Source organism: Pundamilia nyererei, unplaced genomic scaffold, assembly GCF_000239375.1.
Source record: "Pundamilia nyererei isolate P.nyererei 1_Seehausen unplaced genomic scaffold, PunNye1.0 scaffold00017, whole genome shotgun sequence".
NCBI lineage: Eukaryota > Metazoa > Chordata > Actinopteri > Cichliformes > Cichlidae > Pundamilia > Pundamilia nyererei.
In genome coordinates, this window is record NW_005187418.1 from 2623331 (window position 1) to 2650579 (window position 27249).

Below are 27249 nucleotides of genomic sequence, written 5' to 3' on the forward strand. Positions count from 1 at the left end.
TTATTTTGTCAACTCATAAACTCAACTCATTGAGAGAATAGTTATTTGCTTTTGCAAAACGTCAGCAGATTTCAAAACTGATTATTAGAAGTTGAAGTAATTTCTGTGGGAAGAAAATGGCGGTAAATCCACTGACTACTAATCAGTGGTACATTTCTTGTGGCAATCCCTTCGGTAGCCACTGACAGCGTGGCTGTCGAAGTGGCATTAACTTTGGATCCATCTGCTTTTATGGTACAGTGTGGGTCCAACATTTTTTGTTAGCAAAAAGGTTAAGCTAAAGCGGGGTACCCAATCTCAGTCCACGAGGGCCGGTGTCCTGCAGGTTTTAAATCTCACCCTGGGTCAACACACCTGAATCACATGATTAGTTCATTACCAGGCCTCTGGAGAACTTCAAGACATGTTGAGAAGGTAATTTATCCATTTAAATCAGCTGTGATGGATCAAGGACATATCTAAAACCTGCAGGGACACCGGCCCTCGTGGATTGGGATTGGGGACCCCTGAGCTAAAGGTTCAACAGGTTTATTGAAACACAAGGTGAGTATTGCATGGATTAGTACTTACAGAGCGTTTTTCTACTCCGACTGCTTTCTCACTACAAGCCTCATCTACACACACTTGTTCACCAATTCATACATGCTTTTTTCTATGCCGGAGCACTTTTAACCCAACGTTCACACACTCAAACAGATGCACCCCAGTGTTCAGTATATTGGCTTTCAACATGCAAGTTGGAGGAGCCAGGGATTGAGCCATGGACCTCCCAATTAGTCTATCGCGCACTCTACAGGAGGTAGACCGGCTGTGGCTCATAATTACAGAGGTTCGTAAAAGTTTGCAATCTTCATTTCTTCCAGTCTTGAATACAATGAACTAAGGTCCCCAGAGGCTTCAAGGCTTAGATTAACCAGTTATTCTTTATTTTTGGAGCTGTGTTTCATCCAGTAGGTGAACAACAAATGGCACATACATGCTGGTGAGGCAGAACAAGGGAGGTTTAGCTATGTTTATATCTTTAGAAAAGGTAACAAGATACAAAACAGTCTGAGCAACTCTAATGAGACTGGTGAGCCGGAGTTAAATGCTGAGGATAAATGATAATGAGACACAGGTGTGCTAGCCTGAGCCTGGAGAAGCCACGCCTATTTGGGGAGCTGAACACAGATGACAAGTATTTAAAACTAAACAATGAGCTGAAAAAACCCAAATATCAGTACAAGGCTTAACTGTATACCTCCCATGTTGTAGCCTTGGAACAGTAAATAATGATTCAGCCACTACTGTGTAAATGTATAGACATTTCTCCACACGATAATGATAATGAATACAGAGCATGTATTAATTTGTATATTTTTATATCATATCTGTTCAACCTTTTAAATATTGCCTCACAAAAAAAAAAAAAAATTCAGCGCTTCTCGTTTGTACCTTTTCTTATCATATTTATTCAGTCACACAACAAGCCCAGAGCAAAGAGAACAGTTGCCAGGTTCCCACAATGCAACGTGTTGCCCTTTGTTTGTTGACATGGCAAATAAATGGTGCAATTATTTCGTGATAGTTACTTTGCCTCTGTGAGAATGCAGCTGGCATTAGATTCACTGAGACTCTTTACTGTACCGTGTAATAACAATAGTGAGGAGCAGTTAGACAATGTTAGTGTTGGACATAAATGGAAGATTGTGTCTCCAGTTTTCTTTTTACAGCTGCTTTCTTCCTTGTAGCTTTCTCTCTCTCGCTCTCTAATGTTTTGCTGCTCATCTGGAGAGCATTAGCAAAATTGTCTGTAATGGCAGTGAAGCTGTTTAATTTTGTGATCATGCAAGAAGACAAAGTGTAGGAGATGTCACATAAGATTTTTAAGATGCTCAGATTAGCTGAGGCCCTTGGAAGGGGCCTAGATAAAGACAGTCTGTCCTGTGAAAGCAGATAGTATAGCATCCAAAAGAAAGTACTTATATAGACAGGCGGTTCAATCGAACAGACTGACCCACCTAAAAGTCCTCAAGGTCGAAAAAGAGTTAATACAAGAAAGAAAGTGGAAATAATTACATGATAGTGGAAAAGGGTATAGCTATTTATTAGCTCAATTTATTTATAGCTATTAAGTTTTTAAAACATTTTTAGAGCCTTAAAGTTGTAGAAATCTTGTAAATCTTCCAAAAAAACCAAAAGTCTTAATGATAAGATTGAATAATGAAAAGTGAATCAGCACAGCGCTTGGTTTGTTTCTCCATCCAATTTCAGCATTGGTGCTGAATAAAGGTAGCACTTTATTGGAAACAGATGTAAGCCAACATGCACTGCTCTCCGTTGTAATCCACAATGATCCTCTAAGCAAAGCCCAACTGATTAAAATTGCTTAAGACTGATACACGTAGCGATGTTTGGTCATTTCAAAATCCATCATTTTCTTTATCTGCTGATATTTTTTTCTTTCAGACACATGAAACTTAAACAGATTTCCCTGAAATTTGTTCAGTTATTTGTTTACTCATTTATGCCGACTGGTTGAAGGATGTTTCTACTGTCTCTTTTTTTATTGTTTTGTTGTTATAGATGCAGTTATGGCTTCATCTCCATGTAGCTAATAATCACCCATTAATATCAGTCTGTGAATAAATCAGTCAGGCTCTACCTTCAACTCATTTACATTTAATGCATCGTTTACACAAGTTATACATAAGAAATCATCTAAAAAAACTTGAATTTGCTGGACACTATAATCAGATTCAACTACACATTAACACAAATATCTAATCAGCCAGCAACTCAGTGCATTTAGGCGTGCAGACATGTCAAGACGACCTGCTGAAGGTCAACCTGAGCAGCAAAATGGGGACAAAAGTTAATGAAAATGGTCTGGCATTTCATTTCTGATCTGCTGACATTTTCCCTCATGCAAATATGTCTGTTTTTCTTTTTTTTTTTTATTAAATTAAATTAAATAATTGAAGATATGCTCTTTTAAAGATGATTTTACAATATTTAATGTTAAATATTTTCAATAGAATCAATATTTTTTGGTATTTAATCTCTTGTTTTCAGGAATCTAAGGAATTATCCAACTGACCTTTACATGCAGAATTTCAGAGTCAGTAGGTGGACATAAATGATGCACTACATGAGTATAGATCAGCAGACATGAGCACACTGAGCAACTGGATTTCATTCATTTTCATGTGATATTCATAAGAAACAAACAAATTAAATTAAAAAAAACTATGTCTACAAACTATAAGGGAACAGAAAGGATACATGCTCCTGGTGTCATGAGTCGATACAGTTTACATGTAATATAAAATAAGCAGTTAATGTTATAACTGTGATATAATCCTTCCATATTGCATAGAAGATGCGACTTTTGTTTCTACCTCAGTAAGCTGTTTAAGATAAAATCTTGTTGATGTTTATTTATTTTTTCTTCACAAGATGTTAATTCATGTAAATGAGTCACTAAGCCATGTCTCAGTGGTTTACTTCTCCTTTACTTATTCCCTTTTTTATTTCTTTTTTTAGGAAAGACCTAGGTACACTGTGTTCCCAGCAATATTCACCCATCCGGACCATTGAACTCAAGAGTTCCAGTCACTTCCATAACCACAGGTTATGTATAAAACTCAGCACTGGGCATGGAGACTGCTTCTACAGACATGAATGCATCTCTCTCTGGAGCTCAGTGAACTCCAGCAAGGTATTGTGATAGGACGCCACCTATGCAACAAGTTCAGTCGTGAAATTCCACAGTCAATAGTTAGTGGTATTATAACAAAGTGGAAGTAATTGGGAATGATAGCAACTCAGTCATGAAATAGTAGCCCACATTAAAATTATGTATAATGTCCAACTTCCTCCAGTGCCAGTCACCACCGACCTTAGAACTTCATGTGGACTGCAAAGTGTCAAAGGTGCGTAAAGCACATCATGGCTGGACTTTAGAGCAGACTTCTCTGTCTGGAAATGGGCCAACATTCCCAGAAATTCTCCCAGATCATCTGTTAGATTTCACTATACAGGATCCAGCTTACAGTATATGCACACTCTGAGAATATGGACTTATCAGCTGTGATAACACTAAAGTTGGGTAACTTTAAGACTGTTGGCATTTCTCTTTGAGCACATTTGAGGACCATGATGAGCTAAAAATAGAAGCAGCACCGAAAGTGCTCCAGAGCTGTGCAAGAACATAGCAATGAGCGGTGCACTGGCTAATTTAATAATAGTTATGGCTTTTGGCCCAGAAATTTACAGCTTACCTTTTTTTTTTTTTTTTAAATAGGTTTAGATACCAGGGGTGGAGAGCTTTTAGATCTTTCATAGTGGATTGATGGACTCTATCAGTGTAAAACTGGAACTGAGCTTTCGTCTGTTCCTGTAATTTGGCCACATTTTTTGCCTTCAGTTGACAATAATATAGATGGATGTTTAATATTTAATAAGTAGAAGGGGGAATTATAGCCACTGGCCCCTGGAGCCAGACCTCCTTCCTGTACTTTTGCTGATTTGGCAGGATGTACTCAGCCACTTAGCCTCTCAATTACCACTAAACACTAAACAGCTACTGAGATCCCCCCCCCCCAAAAGGGACACGCACCAGCACAGTGGTGAAGTTCACATACATTACTTACATACCACTGGTACAAAATGGACAGATGGGAATAAAGACGCTTGTAGTTTCTTGAGCTTACACCAGATGTTTGCTCTTAAGTGACATAAATCCAAATCGGCCTTTTATGGTGAGAACAGTTAATGGGCCGATGGTCACCAATGCAAAGTACATGGGAGTTGTTGCCACTTAAAGCCTGGACACATATGAAGATGCTTTGCTGAATTATAGGAAAATAAGATGAGAGAATCTTTGCAATGACCTCGGTCGTTTTCCAGAGCAGGACATCATGTAAGGTGACATTTATAGCAGACATAATAGCACCTCCATGATATGACCTCAGGAGCCACAAGTGTTCAGGCTTAGAAAGGAAAAAAAATGATTGTGGGTGATTTCACATTCATCAGACTCTGCAGGTGTGTGCTGCATTTTTAAAAATGTTAGTTTTTAAAGTCCATTTTGTTGCTGAAGAGTGACAGCTTAAGAATACAATGCAGGCACCATATAATGCCTTATATCAATTAGCTTTCTTTGTGTCCCATTTTAACGTACTTTGGTCTCTGATTGTACTCATTCACCACAGCATGGTTCACAGGTCGCATGTAGAGCTGTCTGCCATAAAAGACTGACAGACAAAACCAGATTTTTCACAATCAGAGCTGAAAGCCAGCCTGCAGGCATATATTTTTTATACACTGGTCCACTCTGAGATATACTGCAGAGCTATTTTACAAAGCTTCACTTCAAATGTAAAAAGCAAAGGAAAAGGTTTATATTATAAGAGAATGCTTGCATATGTTTTAAGTATTCAAAGACCATGATGATATCTGACTTTGAATACAAAGCCAAAAAAAATCAATGGTTGCCTGGTAATTGCATTGAATTTTTTTTCGCTGGTAGAAATCAATTGCAAGCAGTAGAGGAAACCAACAAGTCGTCCACAGGTTGACCAGCTGGTTGATGCTTTTCTGTCCTTTGTCCTCTCACAAAGTTTACATGTAGCATCTGCTCTTGAGAAAAAGTAAACTGGCTGGAGTTTGGTTCTTATAAAATATTTTCTTACTTCAAATTTTATTCTAATATGCTAAAAAGGTTTCTTTCTTTCTTTCTTTCTTTTACATGCAAAGAACCAGTTTCATATCAGGATATAGTTTACTTTCATAGCACGCCTTCTTCAAGATTAGTCAAATGAAAATGTCCAAAAAACCCATTTACAATTGTATTTTAATAATAATAATAATAATGTATACTTTATTGATCCCTGTAGGGAAATTCTTCTCTGCATTTAACCCAGGGGTGGGCAATTCCAGGCCTCGAGGGCTGGTGTCCTGCGGGTTTTAGATCTCACCCTGGGTCAACACACCTGAATCACATGATTAGTTCGTTACCAGCCCTCTGGAGAACTTCAGGACATGTTGAAGAGCTAATTTAGCCATTTAAATCAGCTGTGATGGATCAAGGACACATCTAAAACCTGCAGGGACACCGGTCCTCGAGGCCTGGAGTTGCCCACCCCTGATTTAACCCGTTCACTCAGTGAAGCAGTGGGCAGCCATTGGGCACCCGTGTGTAGGGACGGTACCTCGCTCAGAGAGGCTGTTCAGTGGATTCGAACACCTGACCTCCGATTATGGGGCCACCACTCTACCTACTGAGCTATCTCTGTCCCCTTTTAAACTGTCTTCCAGTTTTTCTGTGATTCCTCCTCTCTGCTTTTATTCACATAAAAGTGTGTGCAATGGAGGAACATTAGTAGTCAAAAGCAGACAATGATGTCTGACATGTGTCACTTTGTGATATGCAATAAAAACACAAGGCTTCTGTGTGGGACTGCAGGTCAGTGAAGCTTTGAAGAATCATCCATAAACCTCATAGTGCCAAGAAAACTAATATAAGCCAGCTGCAAATACCAGTGTGTTGTTTCTTGAACAAAACCCAGTTATTGAAGGTGAAGGATGAAGAGTGTGATGCTGTTTTTAATTAATGGGGAGCACCAGCTCCATAGAAATATAATTTTGGACCAGCTGATATTAGCTTTGTCTGTCTCAGTTTTGATAAACAACAAAAACTTTAAAAAAAAGAAAGAAAACTCATAATGTCAACATTTTATTATGATATCCTTACACTAGGAAAATAGTGGTTGGAGACCTCAGCACAACAAAAATTACTGTGACCATTTGCAATGAACCTGCAGTCTTGTTGCCTTTGAAATTGCTGCTTTAAAAATAGGGACCAACCATCTTCAAAGTCTTCAAGAATCAGTCTGCTATCGGTTTGTGATTGCCTGGGGTCCACTTGGCAATTACATGAAATCGAATTGCGATAATATGGTGATTGTTACTTTTGTGAAAATTGCTAATCTGTTTCTACACACAGAAATTCATAGTAAACACTACTCACTTACAGAATCCAGGCAGAACCTCATTGATATATTGATACTCATAATAGTGACATAGTTAGTTACTGTACCACATAGCAGATCAGAATATACATTTAGCAAAAAAAGGTGAGTAGAGGTGGATTAGAGATGATTTACAGTTCTTGGTGCAGACTGACTGCTGAGTGTTTGGCAATCTTTATGCATTCATAAATTAGATTGCAATTATTAACTGTGATCCCAGTCAGTTCTATTGCAGTTGTTTGGGAGCTGGTTGCTTCCCACTATGCAACCCAGCTGCCCAGAGGTTGAGGGTGCAACACTCACAACCTCTGGATGAGCAGCTGGTTACTGCTACTGCTTGCAATTGATTTCGACCAGCAATAAATTCAATAGAATTACCAGGCAACCATTGATTTTTTTTTTTTTTGCAAGGGGGTTTCCATCCTTTGTTTTTTACTCTGGTGTGACAGAGACACAAGGCTTTTATCCTTTGGGCTGTCAGTAACTACCTTTTTTGACATTAACTAATTAGTTATTTGTTCTATAAAACATACAAATACTGTGAAAAATTCAGTTAACTATGATGTAATAAAATGAATTATCTCACTTTTCTACTAACACCCCATCCTCCAGTTTTGGTGCAATAAATTAATTTCATTTAGTCAATATCTGCAATTCTTTAAGCTTTAGTCCTACAGATAAGACTTATTTGAAGTCTAATGGATCACCATTTGATTGTTACAAGCTTATCATTTGCTATTTAGCATTTTATTTATCAGTAGCATTGTTCTTGCTGAATGAAAACTGCGGCGCCACAAGTCTCTGAGCCCTACTTCAATACTTGATACTTTTTCCACACTAATCTACAGTAGATAACTCTTTGTGACTGCTTCTACCATAACCACACGCTTTTATCCTTTCGTCTTTGTTTGACCCTCTCTCCTCCTTGTTTGTTTCTCTCTCTCACTATCTGTCTCTTCAAGATAATTTACAGTTGGACATTAGCCATCCTAGTACTCTCACTCACTCCCCTAATCACTTACTGGACCTGCTCCAGTGCATCAGTGCTAGCCTTCAAAATTGTCTGCATTGCAGGGGAGAGCTGCTGACAGAGAGGAATGGAAAGATGTGAGGGAGGTTAATTTACAGTATGTGTTAGGGGAGAATAAGGCTTGTTTTTGCCTTTGGCTGACTGACTTTTCATTGGAGGTGTAGATGCAGTGGGATGCTGTAGGGTTACGTCTTAGAATAGAAGCTGTGCCAGGCGCCGGCGTCTGAGATATCAGAAGCGTTTGCGTCACACTGTATGTGCAGGTTTATCTATAATGGAAAGACAGAGTTGGAAAATCTTGTTTAGGACTACTTAAATTATTTACACTTTCCTTTTTATCGTATTTTAAATCAGTGCATATTTTTCCAGTAATTAGACTTACTGGATTACCAAAAAACAGACAAACTTAGGGTTTGCCCAGCCTGTCTTTGATAGACATTACACAGGATCTCAAAGTGTCTACTTTGGTGAACCTCATTGCGTCCCCCAAAAGCGTTCTTCTAAAAGACTAACCACAGAACATTGCTTTATTACCCTCCAGCCGTGTATATTTTGGCATACATCAAAATACATAGAGTATCATCCCAGTGAGTATGCTTCTACCCCCCAAATCTCAAGGCATAGCCGGGGGAGAAAGGTGTTGGTTTTGGCACTCTCAGAGTTGCGTCTAATTTGTGCAGATGATGTGGTTCTGTTGGCTTCATTAAAACCGAAACATGACCTTTAATTTACACTGGGGCAGTTTGCAGTCAGCTCCTCAAAGTCTGAGGAGCTTTGGAAGGAGCTTGAGTATAGTAGCTGCTTCATGGCTAAAGGTTCATGATGTGTCTTGATGCATGCTCAATCATCCAGGTAAGTAAATCCCAAAACGTTGATTCTGTTCATGTGGACGCAGCGTTATCAGTGGGAGAAACGTTTCGTCACTCATCCAAGGCACTTCTTCAGCATTTTATAAGGTTGGGGAAACCTGCAGTCAGGTGAGACTGAAGAAGTCCCTTGGATGAGTGACGAAACGTTTCTCCCACTAAAAAAGCTGCGTCCACATGAACAGAATCAACCTTTTGGGGGTTCATGATGTGGTTTGAGCATTGGATTAGGATGCCTCCAGGATTTCTCCATTGAGGTCATCCTGGCACAACCAGTTGGAGGAAAACGCAGAGTAGAATCTCAGTTCACTGGGGACATTATATAGATCATCTGCCGAGGAGCATTCAAGGTCCTGTGGGAGGAACCAGAGATGATGCTGAAGAAAATTAACATCTTGCTTCTCTCTTGCCACTGCCACCAGATTTTGTGGCAAAATGGAAAAAGAAATGGACAAATGCTTCTGTTTTTCATTATTAGTTTAAAGTTTCAATTACACTATATCCATAGTGTTCACATTCTTAAAATTCAGTTTATTTTCCCAACCATATTTTAGTATTTCTGAAGTTTTTTGTTGTCATTCTACTATAATTCAATCAGAAATATTGTATTTTATTCTATATCGATTTACAGTAGAACACAATTTATCTTTTTGGAAAACAAAACTTTTTAGTCCAAGAAAAGGTAAAAAAGAGGACGGCATGGAGTAAGAAAAGAAAAAAAAAGGCAAACGCATGAGCGAGCAAAAGAAGATTAGATGTGCACAACGGGCCTGACTGCATCACACTGTGCACAGGCATGACCTGCTGGCACTCTGGGCTCCCTGTCTGCTTTGAATCTCTGATCTTTTTTATTTTCCTGGCAGTCTGCGGAGGCCAAATTGTCACGTCAGTAAAGCCTGTATGTTCTCTACGCTGCTTTTATTTTCTTGTGGTTTTGAATGTGAATTACGGCCTGCACATGCATGCAAGCAAACGAGGATTTCATGGGTGCAGCACTTTGATTAGTCCGCTCACTCTGGTTTGTTAATAACCGATGCAAATGACAATCGTGTGAAAATATGGACACAATCAGATTAGAAGCTGATACTTCGCCCTCCGACTGTGCTGTAGAATTCCTGCTGTATGTTCCCCCTACCCCAAAGTGTGAATGGTGTATCTGATGGTAATAAATTAGGTCTCAGCTGGAACCACTGAGACCTAAACAAAGAAACACATCCCAACAACAAAGAAATTTTGATTTGGCAGCAACACGCCTCAGAAATTAAAGCTCACATTTTACCTCTACAGTGTTTCCTCCACTGCTTCTCGAGTCTTGTTTTCTCAAGCTTGAGTGCAATCAGAGGCATCTGTAGAGAAATGGGTGCACAGTAAACTTAATGATGGAGCAGAACAGCCTGTGTTTGTTTTGGCTTCAGGTCATAGATGGGCTGCATGGCATCTGTGATTCGCAGCATGACAAGAAATCTAATAGCTTTAAGTTTGAATTTGTAACATAGTAGATGGTTTGTATCTGTCTATAATAAAGTATCTTAAAATGCGTAAAAATCCCAATAGTAAAATAGATTAGCATGCTAGTAAAATGAATGGCAAAATGTTTCAACTCTCCTTTACAGAAAAGATGGAAGCCTTTTATTCTAAAGCGTTCGTGTTTTTTTTGTGAAATAAATGGATTTTGTGTGGAAATCAGTGCTGGTTTGATTGGGTCTCAAAAATCTGAAACCAGAGAGTAGCTGGAAAAACTCTGAGGCACAAAACCTAAACTGAGATTGCTTTCGTTGAGTAGTTTTTAATTATACGTTAACTTAATATAAAGTCGAGTTAAAAGAACAACATTAAATCAAGTCTGTGTTTGGTCTGGCATCCCTCTGCCATTTCAATTTTTTGGGCATGATTTTATTATCTTGGGGCTCTTCCCAAAGTTGTTCTGAGGGTTAAATCAGTTTTATTGTTTTATATCTCTACATGTAATCCCTCACTGATGCCAGAAAGTTGTTTACATTTGTGTGACAGATTCTTAAAACATGTGTGCAAAATTTTATCTCACTGGCTCCAAATTTTGGCTGTATCTGTATTTTTATTCCTGGAAAGAAAATGTATTGGCCCAAAAAATTCAGCACGGGCCAGGTTCTGATTTGATCCTCTTCAGTGATTCACAGATTGAAGGACTGATACATGCATTATACTTTTTTACCTAATGAGGAACAGAACTTTCAGCACCAGAAAGATACTTTTAGATCCAATAAAGTCCACTTTAACATAAGCTCGTCTCACTCAGGGCTCATATGTTGAAGTCCTAGGCCTTAGACACTCATCGAGCCAGTAGGAGCCCTCAGCCTGGGGGCTCGCTGTGAGGTAGTAACAGCTTCATTGTTACTTACAGAAATCCACTTATGTTGCAGCATTCTTGCTGTGCTGGTTACTTGTGTTTTTGTGAAGAGAGAGTTTTAAAAGAAGTTTAATTTGATGCTGAGACGACACAACAGATGTTTTTGCAAAATCTCCTTCCACTTCTCAAAGGTTGAAGTATTTAAAATGATGGTAAGGAAAACACTAGAGGGTTTTGTCATGCTAGCACAAATGAAAATTGGTTTGGTGATGAACAGTGTTGGGAAGGTTACTTTTAAAATGTATTCCATTACAGATTACAGAATACATGCCCCAAAATGTATTCTGTAACGTATTCCGTTACGTTACTCAATGACAGTAACGTATTCTGAATACTTTGGATTACTTAATATATTATCATGCTTTTTACAACTACGTGAATGTACTATTGCTGTGTGATTTATTACTATTACTGAAGGTCCGCAGCTCCGAACAGTAGTAAAGGGACCTCTGACTAATACGGCGGGGTCCGTGTCGGAAAAATAGCTTTACTTTGTTGTGCGGGTCAACTTTGCTTGCGAGAGACAGAGAGAGGCGTCGAAAGGCTGCTCCAACCGAACTTAATGTTTTCGGAGGAAAACACGAACACAGTGTACAGTCGAGTCTTAATAGCTTACTTACAACTGGGCTCGTCAGGCACTCTTCTTGGCTGAAGTGGTTATTATTATATTTACATGCTTCCCGCTCCCGTTTTTGCTCGATGACTGCTCGTACTTTTCCACTAACCCTCCCAGAGTGAGCAAGGGAACTTTTCTCTACTGAAACGACTGCTAACAGTCAGCTTCAATGCGATGTGTGATGAGCATATTCCTGTGTGGTATATGAACAGTGAACTTCCGGTCACTGGGAAAAATGTGTCTTCCCCAGCTGGTTTCTGGGTGCTGCTGGATGAAATCGGAGAGGTGTCCCATCAAAAACTTCTTTGTGATTTCTTTGGTCCCCTGCAGGGGGATGTTGTCATCCATAGTTTGCATGGAAACCACTGATTTGTCTGCAAATAGACATTGGCTATAGTGGAATTTGACATTTGTTTTTTTTTAAAGGAAAGTTATAGGAATTGAACATATTTTTCAAAATAGTCTGTTATATTTCAGGAATATCTAAAGGCTTTTATATTCACTTTAGTTACCACATTTCTTACCACAAGCACAGTTTTACTGCATTCCTTTTTAAGGTCATTTAAAATTCATTATACTAAGCTTGTAACCATTATTTAGCATGTTTTGGGTTTTTTTGTTTTTCGTATCCGGTTGTTCAGTCTGACGTCACTAGCCGTGTCTGGGTCTAAACTCCGCTGCAGGTCCATATATCAAACGATCACTATGGCATTACTGAGAGTTGAAAAACTGTCTAAAGTCTTTCATCTTTAATAAAATGATCAGCGTTCTGCTCTACCAGGTGTAACAATTGAGTTTAACATCCAGGCATCCATGAAAACGGACATTTATGACATTTAACGGAGTTAGAAGTTAGCAGGAAGTTAGCTTGCTAGCTTCTATCTAAATACAATATAGCATGTCCTGACTGCGGGTTTTGGAAACAAATTAAAACGTACAGCTCTGTTATCACTTCCAACATATATGAAGACAGAAAACGAAACAGCAGTGACGTTTGTAGGGTCACTGAAGTTTGGCTAGCTGGTATATAATGATGTGCTACGTGACCGCTAGCGACACAGCTATGTTAGCATAATATAAACAAGCTAACTTTTTTTCCACTCGATAAAAGTTAACATGAGTGTTTTCGGTGGTCAGGAACAAATGTAATCGCATGGCAGGATGCTGTAAAAGGACCAAACTTGAGCCAGAGAACAACTGAGATAATCCATCCACAATACGAGGTCAGTCATTCATATACTGCTGCATGGGCTGGGCTGTTGTTACATCCTAAGGTTTTAAAAACTGAGCTTAAATAAATGATTAGCGGTAATAAAAGCCGAGGGAGGTCAACAGTGATCACTGACTGTTTTAGGAGCTTTTTGAGATTAAATATAAGAAAATACATAACATTAAACATGTTAACAACACAAAAGCCATATTAAACGCAGACTACTTTAGACCCGGAAGTAGGATTCGTCGCGTCATCACTGAACAACCGGATTGGTTCGTCAAGTTCTTGGCTATCCTCAGAAAAAAAAAGTACTTTGCATAATGAGATTTGTGTTTGTGAGGTGAGCGGACTGACCTGTAGTGCATAAACATGAGCACCAGGCCAGTTTAGGACTAAAATGGGAGGATTTTTTATGATTAATTTCCAGGCTGCTGTGAACATGGATGCAGGAAGTCTTCTTTGAAGGACATGTACTCATTTTGTTCATTTTGCACTATGAATATCAGGGAGGACTTATCGGTCTTTTCTCTGTGGTAAATCCTCTGCACCTGCAGCGCCTTCCTCAAAGAGACGCTGATGGAGAAGCACTTTGATCCTCTGCTGTCAAATCCGAGCAGCCGGCAACCCTGTGTAAGGGAGTGTTAGTGTGAATAACGAGTGACGTAGACTGTGTGTATGTCTGTGCTACCGTGTGTGCTATGAATACATAAACGCACCACAGGGAGTTTAAGACGTGCATTTATTATTCTGTGCTAGCTGCCATAGACATCGCCTTTACACAGCCATTTGTTTCTGTATTATCAGGAAGTCACAAAATGTTGTGTTATGCTGTGAAGTCATGGCATTTTGTTTAGCTTGTGCTACGATTGCAGTTATTCCGATTATAAAATCTCATGTCCAACATGATTGGACTTGTGAGCTTGTTGGTAATATTTCTATATAAAACCAAAGCTGCTGAGCACCTGTGCCATTTTGCAGCTAGATCGTCATCGTGCTGAAGCTACGTCACTATTTGTGGGGGACTTTTCTGTGTAAGATCTGTGAGTGCTTTGGCTGAGCACTGTAAATGTAGAAGGAAACAAATCTGAGATTTGTGCCAAGTTACTACATTCAGTCATCACATTCTCACAAACAGATTGCATCTAATTGCCAGCTTGAAGGGCGTGGTCTGCGGTGCTGCTGCAGGGGAGGCGGACGCACCTGAGCGGCATCCGCAATCATACCTCAACGGCATAAAGAGTCTGCCCTAGGTCCTGTCGGTTGTTGTTGGAGTGTTTGGCTGAGCTGAAAAGCTGCAGCTGTGTGATTGTGCACAGCAACCGTGAGTGTTAAGAAAGATTATACTGCAAAGCATGTAAATATCATCGGGTTTGCCGTGGGTCATTTACACTATTCAATTTCAGCAACCATTGAAAAAGCAACAAGATCACAATTCATTGCACATGGCCACTGTAATTTTGGTTGTGCTCCGGTCTCCACCCACAGCTTTCTCCAGTGTGACTGTAGCATTGCTGACACAGTGTCTCAGCCTGTAGGTTGGTCACCATCTTTAGTCTGGACTGAAGTATCTCAACAAAAATTAGATTGCCGTAGAGTTTGGGCAAACATTTTTGGTCCTCAGAAGTGGTCACCCCATCCCCTTTCAGAAGTGTTTGAGCAAATCTACTGTTCCCACCAGAATTATTGTGGTTTCCATTAACTCTAATCATTGAACGCTGGGCTGTTATTCACTGGTAAACATCGAAACATAACTTTTAAATATCACTATTTTAGCATGGCTGCACATGTTGATATGATTTTTTTTTTTATAGAACAAATGCATAAACCAGTACTTAACATTAAAGGCAAAATCCCTAATATTGTTTTTATGTCTCGTTGTGATGCCAAAACAGCTCTTAGTAGCTGGGACATGGAGAGGAGCTGTCTGGCAGTGTCCAGGGCAGTGTGATGTTGGCAGAGGATCCTTTGGGTGCGTGCTTTGGGCTGGGATTTCCCTGTATTGGATTGTCCCTGGCACAACAAACACATGCTGGATTGGATTTAGACTTGCTAGTTTGAAGGCTGGATCAGTGCTTTGGGATCTGATGCCATGAGCAGGTTGTTCTACTATGGGAAACTGCTGCCATTGGGGGAGCTTTGTTGAAAAATAATGTTTAGGCTTGTTCTAAGTGTATAAGTATAATACAAAGCAATAGTGCACAAAACTCCAAATGTATTTTCATAATTGTCATAATTACACTTGAGTAAATACCAACAAACAAGGTTTCCCAGCTGAACAATGCGCTGCGCAATATAATGACCTGCCAGTGGTTTTAATGCTGAGGCTACCGCACCACCTTCTAGCAGAGAAGACATCTGTTTGTGTTCCACGGCACAGATCTGTATATACATATATACTCATCACAGCTACAAAGTAAAGGGATTTGCCAATAGTACACAATAACCCTCTCTGTCTCTCTTTAACACAAACACACGCGCTTGCATGGGCAAAAGTATTGGGAATTAGATTGTTGCCAGCTCCCAGGCACAGGGCTGCCATGTGTTTGAGGCACAGTTTTGCAGAACATACAAGCCTTGTAAGTGCTGCCAGGAGCCGGGCTTGCATGTGGGTTCCTGACGCATTGCAGAGGCAAACAAGTATTGAACATGTCTCTGTGCTCACACACAAACCTACACACAGACACACACATGGTGTAGATATACAGAAATTACACAAACATCCATACTCATGATTGTGTGTTATCATACTTTCTTCCCACTTGTCAGTCACATGCTCATGCACTGAGACCATGCATTATACGACACTCGGGTTGGCAGAAGAAGGAAGGTGATGATAGGAATTGCTGAGGCTTTATGTTTGTTCAAGTAGGAACATTAGAATGCAGAAGACTGCAAGAACAAAAGCAGAGGTGATGAAGGAGCTTCTATAGCAGATTGAAAAAATGCGAAGTTAAAAGTGGTAGGATGCAACCCAAAATGTTCTCTGGGTTTCAAGGACTGTTTGGTTGATGTGATATTTGTTGATTTCACTGTCACATGCATGCAGAATGAGCTTATGTTTTAAATTATTTTCCATGTATTTATTGTTTTTGATGATCAGAGATGTCTGCATCTGACAATAGAGGTGGATACAGTTTTATTTCTCAAAATGAGGCTAAAAACAATAAAATCTCATATTAAGGGTAGAATAGAAAACATAAGGTAAAAGGAAATGGAAATCAACAGATGGCTAAATTAGTACTTAGGGTTTGATGAAGAATAAAATGCATTTCTATTGTAAATTGCCTTTTGACTGGAGTGGTACTGCAATAATTACATTCTTGTTTACATTAAAATGTGTATATTAAGACTTTCCCTTGTTACTCACAATAAAGGAATGAGGTGATCAATTAAAGGTATATGATATATAAAGCTTTACGATGGTATGAGATTTATTGCTAAGAAGTAATGTTACAACAAACAAAGTTTATATTCTTTCAATCACAGAGATACACTAAATAGATTCCCCAAATGTTTCTCTGACCATGGTCACCACTTCATGACGTGCCATGATGGCACTTGGCAAATAATCAAGGTAAAGTGCAAAGGTGGGGTGAAAAAAAAAAAAAGAAACGCGCAAGAAGAAAATGAGGAAGTTAAATTACCTGAAACGACACGGTGAAATAAGGACAAGCTGCTAAACTTATTTGTATGTGTAGCTTCACATGGCTGCATCACAAAAGCAAACTGTGCCGCGTATAATATAAACATCCCAAACAAACAGTGCTGCTGGCGTCGACATCAGGCTTTGAAATCTTTGTTCCTGCTTCTGATTCACAGCATCGCTTTTTGTCTGTCCGGGGTTTTGATTACAGAGAGATGCTGACTGAAATATTGTCTCCAAAGCTGTTGCTACTTACTGTTAAACCAACAATCCCAATGGAAACAAGGGCAATATTGGACCAAATATCAATATTGCATCATTTCCTCTTGCAATAACAGCATCAATACCCGGGCGCCAAATATTGATATTTTCTTAAAGCAGGCAGGTGCCCTAATCCGATTCCCGGGCATTTTATCCTAGCAGAGTGACTCCTTTATGACTCCTCATGGTTGTAGTAATTAAATAAATGCTTAGGAAGATTAAATTGAAGTTGTTGTGAAAAAGAAGGAATTGACAATGAGAAATACTGGATCGGCGGGGAACAAAAACTACTACTTTACTGAAATCAGTAATGAGTAATATTACACACAGACACCAATACTGCAGAGCTGTTAATACATAATTCCTTCTTTTTGCCTATTTTACAGTCGCACAGATATTGTGCAACTGTGCAGTTGTGCAGTTGTACATCAGAGATGATTGGCTTGCAGGATATTGTAATAGCATCATAATGGGACAGTACTGCATTGAGTTACTCTTTGATTCTCAGCCCTACTGTGGACAATCCAGTGTAACCAAGACAACGTATAAAAATGTATTAACAGTATTAACAGCAGTGCAAATCAAATACATTCATCTCCACTGAACTAGCGGGGATCTGTCCTCATGTCTTCTATTATTGCTATGGATAAATGTTCCTCCTCTTTTTGAATTGCAGTGCTAATACAGCTGATAACTATTGCGTAAAGCCAAGGCTAAACATTACTGCTATAATAGGTGCACATGAATTCACACTGGTGCAGTGAGTCATAGCGAAGAGGCAATTTGTTGATGCTTCAGAAGTCTGATAAAAAAATGGCTCAATTTAAATTCAGTGCAATTTTGTGCCCTCGTACCCTCAGCACAATAACACAGCCCGCAGCGTTTGATTGTCTCTCGCTCTGTTTGCCATGAACTGTGTCGCCATGGAGACATAAGCACACATTTACTGACATACTCTATGGATGCCACCCCCTGTAGGCCATAACTCCCAGTTACATACAGAGTGTCTGATTACAGCAGGGCTGAAAAGTGCAACACGGGGCATCGAACAGCACCGAGCGCTGTTGGATCACTTGGTCTTATGATTAAAAACCCCACGCTGCACGGCGGTGCAGGACCCCAAGAATTTTAAACTGTTTAAAGCTTTGCTAAAAATGTTTAGTTTAATGGAAATATTAGAACATTTATTTTTGGATGAATTGTTGCGCTTGGATCAAACATTCCTTTGATTTGCTTAGAAAAGGGAAGAAATCATGTTGGCTTCAACGGTGACAATATATCAAAATAACCCAGCTGTCACAGACGGTGTGAACTCATCCATCAACTTTCAAAAACATTTACCAAAGTGATCTCTCTGTTCTACAAATCTGTAAATATCTCCTTGCTTCTGCTGCTGATTTCCAAGGTTTTTTTTTTGTTGTTGTTTTGGTTTTTTTGCCAAGAGGGATTCAGACCTTTTCGTGTTAGGTTATGCCTCAACTTCCTTAAAAACTTTATAAAGAAAATGCTAAAAGAAAAAAGTGATTGATCTGAAGTGTTTACTGTACTCTCCAGAGCTCCAGCTGGTGCTTTAGACCTTTTCCCTGAAGCGTGCCGTCATGTTTACATCTTGCTGAGGTGCAGGTATTATCAAGTGATTGATTTTCCAAGAAAATTTGTGCTTTAAAGTGTTGTTTGTGCGTTCTGACTCGCTCCTCAGCAGGATCGGGATAATTACTGAGTAGCCATGAATGTCTTTATTTGTATGTGTAGCTTCACGTGTGTGCATCACAAGCTGTGCTGTACAATATGAAAATCACAAACTGTACTGCTGGCTTCTCTATTGTCAGTCTCTGAAATGTTTGTTCCTGCTGTTGATTCAAAGTATCAATTTTTCTCTCAGATGGCGATCTTGATTATAGACAGATGCTGACTGAAATATTATCTCCAGAGCTGCAGTTCTTTACTGCTTTGCAGTTCTGTGCCAACACATGAATGACTGTAATTGCACTCCAAGACGTCATAGCGCCATGCGAAAAGAAATGTGAAACATACATGTCCCTGTACTCCACGTACTTGCTCGTCTTGCATTAGAGGTCAGGTTTCTGATTATGAAGCCCGGTTAATGCACTTTTGTTTTAAAATGTGCTGTGAAACTCATGAAAGAGCTGTTAGTTCAAATGTGCGTCACAGACATCAGTCCCTTTAATGAATACAAACAGAAAACTGTACTTAAAACGTAGTTGTAGACACTGTTTTGGCACCCCTGTGTTTGTGAACTCACATTTTGTGTCATGTTTTTCTTTTGTTTTGTTGTAATCACTGGTTCTAGTTTTACTTTGGTAATTTTCACTAATTGTCACCTTCCTGATCAATAGAATCGTCTTTCACATCTGTTTCCTAGTCGTGGTTATGCTCCTGTGTTCAGTCAGTTAATCACCAACTAGCATGTTTCATTCTCCAGTTCTTTGTCAGATTGTCTTGTTTTTAATAGTCAATCATTTCAGCATTTCTTGATTTCCTGGTGTTCCTCTTGGTTTTTTTTCCTTGAGTTATTGATTAAACTGTGTGTGACGTTTGGACTGTTCTCGGGTTTTCCCCTTTTTTCCTGTGTCTTACTAGTTTGGATTGAAGATTAAGGTTAAGATTAAAAACTTTGAACTTTTTAATCTTGTTAGTTTTTCTTTTCATTGTTCTTCTGTTTTGTTGTGCTTTGTTTTTTAATTACCATATTGCAAAAGTCATATTTTCCATGGACACATCTAAGAAGGTAAAATATTTATTACAGCATAAAAACAAAACAGCGATGAAGACATCCCAAATCCACGAAAGCTTTGAGAAACTGGTTTGATCCTAAATTTGACCAGATTGACAAAGATTAAAAACAGTTGCCGCAATTTTTTTAAATTTTAGTTTTATCTTTTGATCATACAATATCATGTGCCTTTTTTCAGTGATCTTTTACGGCCTAGTTTGAGTTTTTAGTTTAGTTTTGGTTTGTTACGTTAACCTTGAATGGGACCATGCTTTACAAAATGGTCATATTGCTTGTATGAAATTTGGAACCGGTAACTGAGACCATGAGCTCATTAGAAAAGTGTTTACTGAGGTCCTAAATCAAGACGTAAGCAGATTTTGTGTTCCTGTACAAGTCCATACAACCAGACTTACTCAATACATGAAAAATTTATTATCTTGCAGCTGGTTTAAAACCACGTTTTCTTATCATCACAGCAGATACTTTATTGGTTTCATGTTTCTGTAGTTTATATATAATCATTACAGGTTTGTGCTGCAAGAAGTGATTAGACTGAAGTGATGGTGCATGTCTGTAACTCTCATTTAAACTCATTTTTAAAAATCAGGAATTTTCAGTTTTTACAGAATTTTCCTAAAAAAACATTTAAAAGCTGCAAAAAAACATGTAAACATTGTAAAAGCAGGAAAATGACATCATTCAAACACTTCATTTCAAAAGCTAAAGCTGTTGTAGCGCGTAACAATATTTTGCTTTGTAACTAAATGCCATTGTGGGGTTAATAATCAGCTGGTTTGGGGTCTGTACACACAGCAGCACACTGAATGAAAAACCATGCAAACAAATGTATCCTTCCCTCAAAGGATCTCTTATTGTCAACACAAGCAAAGCTCGTCACTGTTTAGGAATATCAACTGACTGCACAGACACACACTCCTTTAGTGCTTAAAAAAAGAAAAAAGATTGTTTTTGAAAGTCTAGCAGAGAATCTTCTCAGCATGCTTTCCGTCTTTTCATTCTTTCGCTCTCGATTGTTTTCCCAAAAGCCTTCTCGACTCTGTTTAGACACGTTTCCTTTTGTCTCTTTTGTTTCTCCCCTGTATCTTCTTTTACATCCTCCTCTGCATTTAAAGTTGTTTTCTTGTCGGTGTTTTCAAAGTCAGCGTAATTATACAACCTCGGTACGTATGCTTGCTGAAAACCACCGCAGAGCCTTCTTGCAAATAATCCTGTCAAAACAAGGAAGATCAATTTCCCTGTGGTTGTACTGAGACCAGGAACTACTGACTGTGTATTTGTTTACTGTGCCGCAGACAGAAAAGGGATGTGTGACGCAAACGCACACTTATTTTCCATGTTTGTGGAAAATGCACACAGAGTGAGAACACAGGAATTGATATTCTGACAGGAGAGGGTTCAGAGAGCAGCGGGGAAATGTGTATAAGAATTCTATTATTTTGCAGCCATTAGAGCTGCACTCTTTTTCTTCTTTTTTTTTTAAACATCAACCCTGACCTCCGCGGAGTCCTCATCATTAAAACGGCAGCTCTGAATAAATGTTTGTTGTCCCTATTTTAGATCTCAGGACAAGCTGCGGGACTGCATCACCATATCTTGCAGCTGAGGCGCACTCTCCATGTTTACGCATCCTTACACTGCCTGATGTTCATGCATGGTGGATATACTTGGTAACAGGACAATAAACCCAGTGTGTATCTGTAAAATTACAGTGTGTCTCCGCACTCGTTCATTGTTTTAAATTTGACACATTCTGTGTAACTTTATTTCACTATAATCGATATAAATAGAATAAATATACCAGTTATTCTAAGGATATCTCTTACTATAATGATGTGTATGTATATATGCACCCTCTCCTCCTTAACGAGCAGGCCAATCAGAATGAAACCTTGCACAAACATTGCCCCACACACAGCAGTTTTTCAAATATATATGTTTTTTAAAAGCTTTTAATATAAATCCCAATTCTTTTGATTTTCCTGTATATCATTCAGGTCATCTCCAATTTGCATAAAAGTTTATGGCTCAAAGTTTAATTGACCTCAATTTCAGGTATTTAGCGGTTAGACCCCGACAGCCCAGGGGAGCAAAACTGAATCCCAGCGGTGACAGCGATTAGGACAGGACTCCCCGAAGTCTAGACGCTGGTGGTGGAGATGAAGGTGGAGGCTTGGGAGGAGGTGGGTTGCACAAAGGCGACTGCAAGGAAAAATGACAGGTGCACAGTGAGATTTAAAGCATGCGGACTGAAAGCTACATGGCCAGAAAAAGGCCGGCAGAAAGTTGATCAGACTAGACCCATGATGTCACAATCAGCTGGACAGCGTGGGAAAGTGGAAGCGATGTAAAACTTAGATTAGCCAAAACCTGGAAAGCAGACAGGTGAGTGACAACAGATCTTCATCACTGAACTTACGCATAAATTTCATAATGAAACCTTTGAAGCTATTATGAAAAACCTGTTCACAAAGCTGCCAAAATCAACATTTAAATCCAGTAATATGCTTATTGGGGGTTTTCCCTTTCCTCCAGTTTATGGAGTAGCTTTAGTGTTCAGAGTGCACACTGAAGGAAGTTACTCACGGAAAGTACTTACCACAATCGAGCTGAATTCCCTGTTGCCAGTCCAAGCTTTTCACCTCACTTGCATAAATAACACCTCACATCTAGTGTGGCTCCTCCTTAAACTAATAACAAAGAGCTGCCTCTCAGTCTGCAGCTTCCTCACTAGAGCGGCTTATGGTAACTAAAATGTCTCAGGCAGGAAAAAAGTTGTATCTGTGGTTATTCCAGAGTCCTGATATGTTTGAATTTTAGTAGAGTTGGACTTGTTTTTGATTTCTTGTATTAACCTTGTACTTTGAATTGTTCCAAGCCCCTCAGTGCTCCTTATGTCATGTTCAGTGTGTGTGGTTCTTGGCTCTCAGTCAAAAATCCAAAACAACTGAAGTGAAACCCTTAAAGGGTTACTGTGCTTTCAAATCACCCATTATCTATTTTGCTGCCTAAAAAAGCAGCTTAATGCTACTCTCACAAAAGGGAAGTGTCTGGGCACGGCAGGATTACAAAGTAATGACCTTGCAGGCTTGTTGGCTTTGAAATGGTTGCTTTGAAGATTTGGATCAACCACTGACACCTGGTCTTCAGAATGCCTTTAGTGCGTCAAGACAATGCTAACACTTCAAAAAGATGGAATTACTCAATCACATTGCAATTGCATGGAGTCAAGTTGGCAATTACCTGCAATTTGTTTGCAATAGATGGTGATTAACTGTTATATAATAGTGAAAATTACCAACCTGTTGCTTTCTGCATGCACAGAAATTTGCATCAACTACTTTAATGTCCAGCCAGAAACCCACAGATTTGACACGCAAATTTAGAAAAATTAGCAATTTAACAGAAAAATGACACGGACAGTCATGACCTTGCTTTTATATTAGAAAATAACCAGTTGGCAACCAGCTGAGTGGAGTCCCCTATTGCAAAGAGATGTTTTAGATGAGTTGTGCTTACTCAGAGTGATTGCAGGCTATCAGCATCACCTTTCTATCCATCCAAAGTTAGAAAAAGTTGATCATTTGGGTTAAATAACAGCCCTTTTTTCCAGGTTAACATTTACTGGAGATTTACTTTATGGTGTATCTACAAGTTCTAATAATTGCAGTGCATTGCGTGAGAAAATTAAGTATTTTTTAACATTCAAATGATGCCATAATTCTAAACCTCAGAACAAAACTGAAAATGAGATTAACATGGGGACTTTAAGTTGGTATGAAAAGGGAACTAGTGTGACCTCATTGTCAGAAAAAAAAACTATTACATTAAAGAAGCATCAACAAAACTCACCTTTAATAGTAACTCTTAATATCTGTGCCCTCAGAAACATAGTTCATTCATAAAAACTAGATTGTCCTGTCATATATAGTACACTATCTATCCACTGCCGTCATCTCACAAATGTTCCAATGCAGGTTTTTTTGTTTTTAAATCATCAGTTTTGATCTTTACTAACAACACCTGAATGATTTCTGTGTCTCTCACTGGCTCAGAAAAGTCGAAAATACTCCTAACATCCTGTAAAGAAGCTGGTTTTAGAGCTAGTGTGACTTTGGATAGTTTGTTTCAATTTTGAATTATGTATAAAAATATCCTCTTTATTAAATTAATGTTCACATTTCTAGATCACATCAACACATTTTCCCTGTCAACACGGTGCAGCAGAAACATAACGCCGTCGTTATGGTGAACTTCTTATGAAGCTGTAGCCTGTTTTCATGTCTGACTGCATGTTTCGTCCTACTGATTATAACCTCTACATTCACGTGCCACACTGGGCGTTTTTCTAATCACCGCTAACACCTCCACGATGGAATGACACGCTCGCTGCTGTGCGTTTCAAAGAGTTTCCCTCGTGACTGGCCATATCCATTTGGATTTTGCTCCACACGGCTTTTGCCTCCCTCATTTTCTCCATGCTACTGCAGAACCAGAGGAAGTCAGTCTTCGCCTTTGCTGAGGCCCAGACGTAATAAGATTTGAGGGACATCAAAGTGCCTCTCCTTTGAGGAGGAAAAATAGATCGGATGAAAAATAGGCCTGAAATGCAAATGTCCCACTGCGCTGATGAACATGAGTCAGCTTCCTCAGGAGTGCTGCACAAAGACACGAAGACAAGCTTGGACAGTTCAGAAGTTTTGGAAAATGAGTTCATGGAGACATTTCAAAGAAAAGCTGTTTGTGTTTAAAACAAGATATGAATCATGTTGTGATGAAAGGCTGCAGTTGGAAAATTGACACTCGGAGGTAATGATGTGAAGCTGTTGAAAAACAAGACAGAGATGAATGCACACAAAAGCAAATACACTAAATAAGTGAGTCAACAAGGGAGGCACAATGGCATCTCAAGAAGTGTCATTCCTTCTTTTGAGGAGCGTGAATGGAGTTGGCTCGTGCTTTGAATACTGATCACTGACCTCGCTGCAACGTGAAGCAGGATTAGAGGCTGTTTGCGTGCACAAACTTTGAGGTTAGGGCCGACTTTTCCGTCTCATTGACAAGTTAGATCTAAGCTCTGTCTCCGTGCTATTTAATTACCTGACACCGTAATAAGAGCGCGGTAGTGTAGTAAGCATATGAAAAACAAGAGTTTTCAAGATAACACAGTTTCATATCAGCCTGCGTTTCCTGTCTCTGTGCTTTATCTGCTGCCTTCCTCTTTCTCTGCAATTGGCAAGCTTGTTGTGTTTGTTTGCCTTTAACTATTTATTGACAATGCAACCAAGTGGAAGCTCGATTCGGCATCGATCCCCTCCCTACAGCTACAGATACTGTCAGGGGTTGGTTGAGTCATAGTTTCCTGTAAACATTAGGGCCCTGCGAATTTAAACAAATGCGTGGATTTGTGTATGCACAGCGATGTCACGTGTGTAGAATTCTTCTTTTTTTATGAAAGCTTGAGTGTTGCAGGAGATGTGCGCAAGTTTCATTTCAGCTTGTAAAGAAGAAGTGCAAGTCTATAATTATGAATTGATTTGTTGACTTGGCAAACTGAAAATAACTTTCCACTGATGTGGACAATGAAGGTATTCTTTTCTTTTCTAGTCTAGTCTAGTCTGCACACACAACCATTGCACACATTTGTGGTATTGGTTTTTGTTTTAGTCAGTTATCCTTGTTACAAAATGCCACTCTCATCTGTCTCTGGGCTTTTGGACATGATGTAGCTTGTTGCAGCGTTAGTCTTTCTCAAAAACCCAAGCATCAGATACCATCACTGTCAAACAATTCCTGGACTCCACGGTAAAAAATACCCAACTTTACAGCAGAGAGATTTCAGTTTCAGTATTCAGATGAGTTTTTATGGACCAATTTGTAACGTTTCTGCATCAGTACTTGGTGAAACTGGCTCTGTTTGTTCAAAGGCAGCACAGAAATTAGGTGCCAAATAAGGATTCACCACATACTGGAGTATTATGCAGTGAGCCTGTTTAATTATTCTCAGTTCTCATCTTCTGGCAACCAGCGTTCATCATCATAATTTTTTGGTGCTGTCATTAGATTTGTGTAAATAGTATCATGCAAACCACTTGCAAAAAAATTGCGTTTTTTCACAAATTTTCTACTAAATTTAACCAGATCTCAGTTTGTATTAAAGTTACATTATCATCTTATTTACTCACATCATCTTATTTCTGCTGCTGTTTGCTTTATTGCTCTCACTTAATATGTTTCGCCTGTGCACACATTTACATTTCAGTAATGCAAATAACAGTGTGGAAGTTTGCATCCCTGTGTGTGGATAATGGGACATTTTCCCCATAGTGATTTGGATGACGCTTGATTGTTTTTGCTTTTTATTACAAATGGAGCATTTAGAGGAGCATTACGAGAGCATTTGGGCCGTAAGTGCTGCTGGAAATGGACAGTTTAAATGCAGCCTTATGCTTTTTTTATTCATATATTTAGATTTACGCTCCATTAGGAATTGTCACATAAATTAATATGAAAGTATAGTAGAGAAAAAGACATAAGATGAATGTTTAGAGAGCATCATAGAGAGCGAGGAAATAATGCCTGGAGGCTCCAGGTGGATATAGAGAAATGATCAGGGTTAAATTTTGGCATCCTTGGCCTACTGGGCGTCTGGACTTCTTTTCTTTTCTCTGGATGATCATCCTTTTGTGAAGAAATGCTGGTAGGAATTTTTTGTAATGAAAGTCTCGAGGGGCTAGTAAAAGCAATGGTAATAACAAACAGTAATACAGCACAGCTAAATGAATTTCCCTTTTGCTTATTTCATCGCCACACAGCAAGGATAACTGCAGGGATGACAATGAAGTTAACAAATGAAACAAGTGAGTTTTGTCAAAGGCGGGGAAAAACATTACAGTTTGTCATGTTCACTTAAATACAAAAGAAGTATCCTAGAATCTTCAATCACTGCTTTTACTAAGGAGTGTGACGTAGTAATATTCATGCGGATGGCTATAATATGTATAAATGTTATTGCTTTAGTTTTGCTGATTTGTTTTTTTCAGCTCCAGGGTCCTTAGATCCCTGCTTCTTTGTGGGGATTTCGTTTCTTTCCTTTTGGGATGTAAGCCCTCTTAATCTGGTTTTTCGTAGCTTTAATTGTTGGTTTACCTCATTTGTTTATGAAGGGAAGTCCCCAGTTTGTGGCTTGCACATACTCCTTCCACTTTTTTTGCATTATTTTTTTCTTTACAGCGAGAACATTGGTTTATTTTCTGTTTTCTGGAGGTTTTGGTGCAGCACCTGCTTTGCATCTGACTTGAGGCAGGAATGGCAAGCAACCAAAAAAAGTGTTTTTGAGGAATACACAAGTTTGGCCGACCGCTCTTTAGGCCTGAGTGACTGAAGCATTATCAGTGAGATATGTTGAGGCTGTTTTTCCTGGTTGTGGCTCTTGCACAGTGAAAGCATTGCAGTTAACATCATCA

At 39.1% G+C, this 27249-nt stretch overlaps 1 long non-coding RNA gene across 1 annotated transcript; it reads left to right on the top strand.

Moving 5' to 3' along the window:
- Nucleotides 1-475: 475 nt before the first annotated feature.
- On the top strand, nt 476-19313 carry LOC102211742 (uncharacterized). Its single transcript, XR_311522.1, has 5 exons — nt 476-543; nt 697-829; nt 3526-3700; nt 18583-18651; nt 18911-19313. It is a non-coding gene; the product is annotated as an uncharacterized LOC102211742 (long non-coding RNA).
- The last annotated feature ends 7936 nt before the right edge of the window (nt 19314-27249 follow it).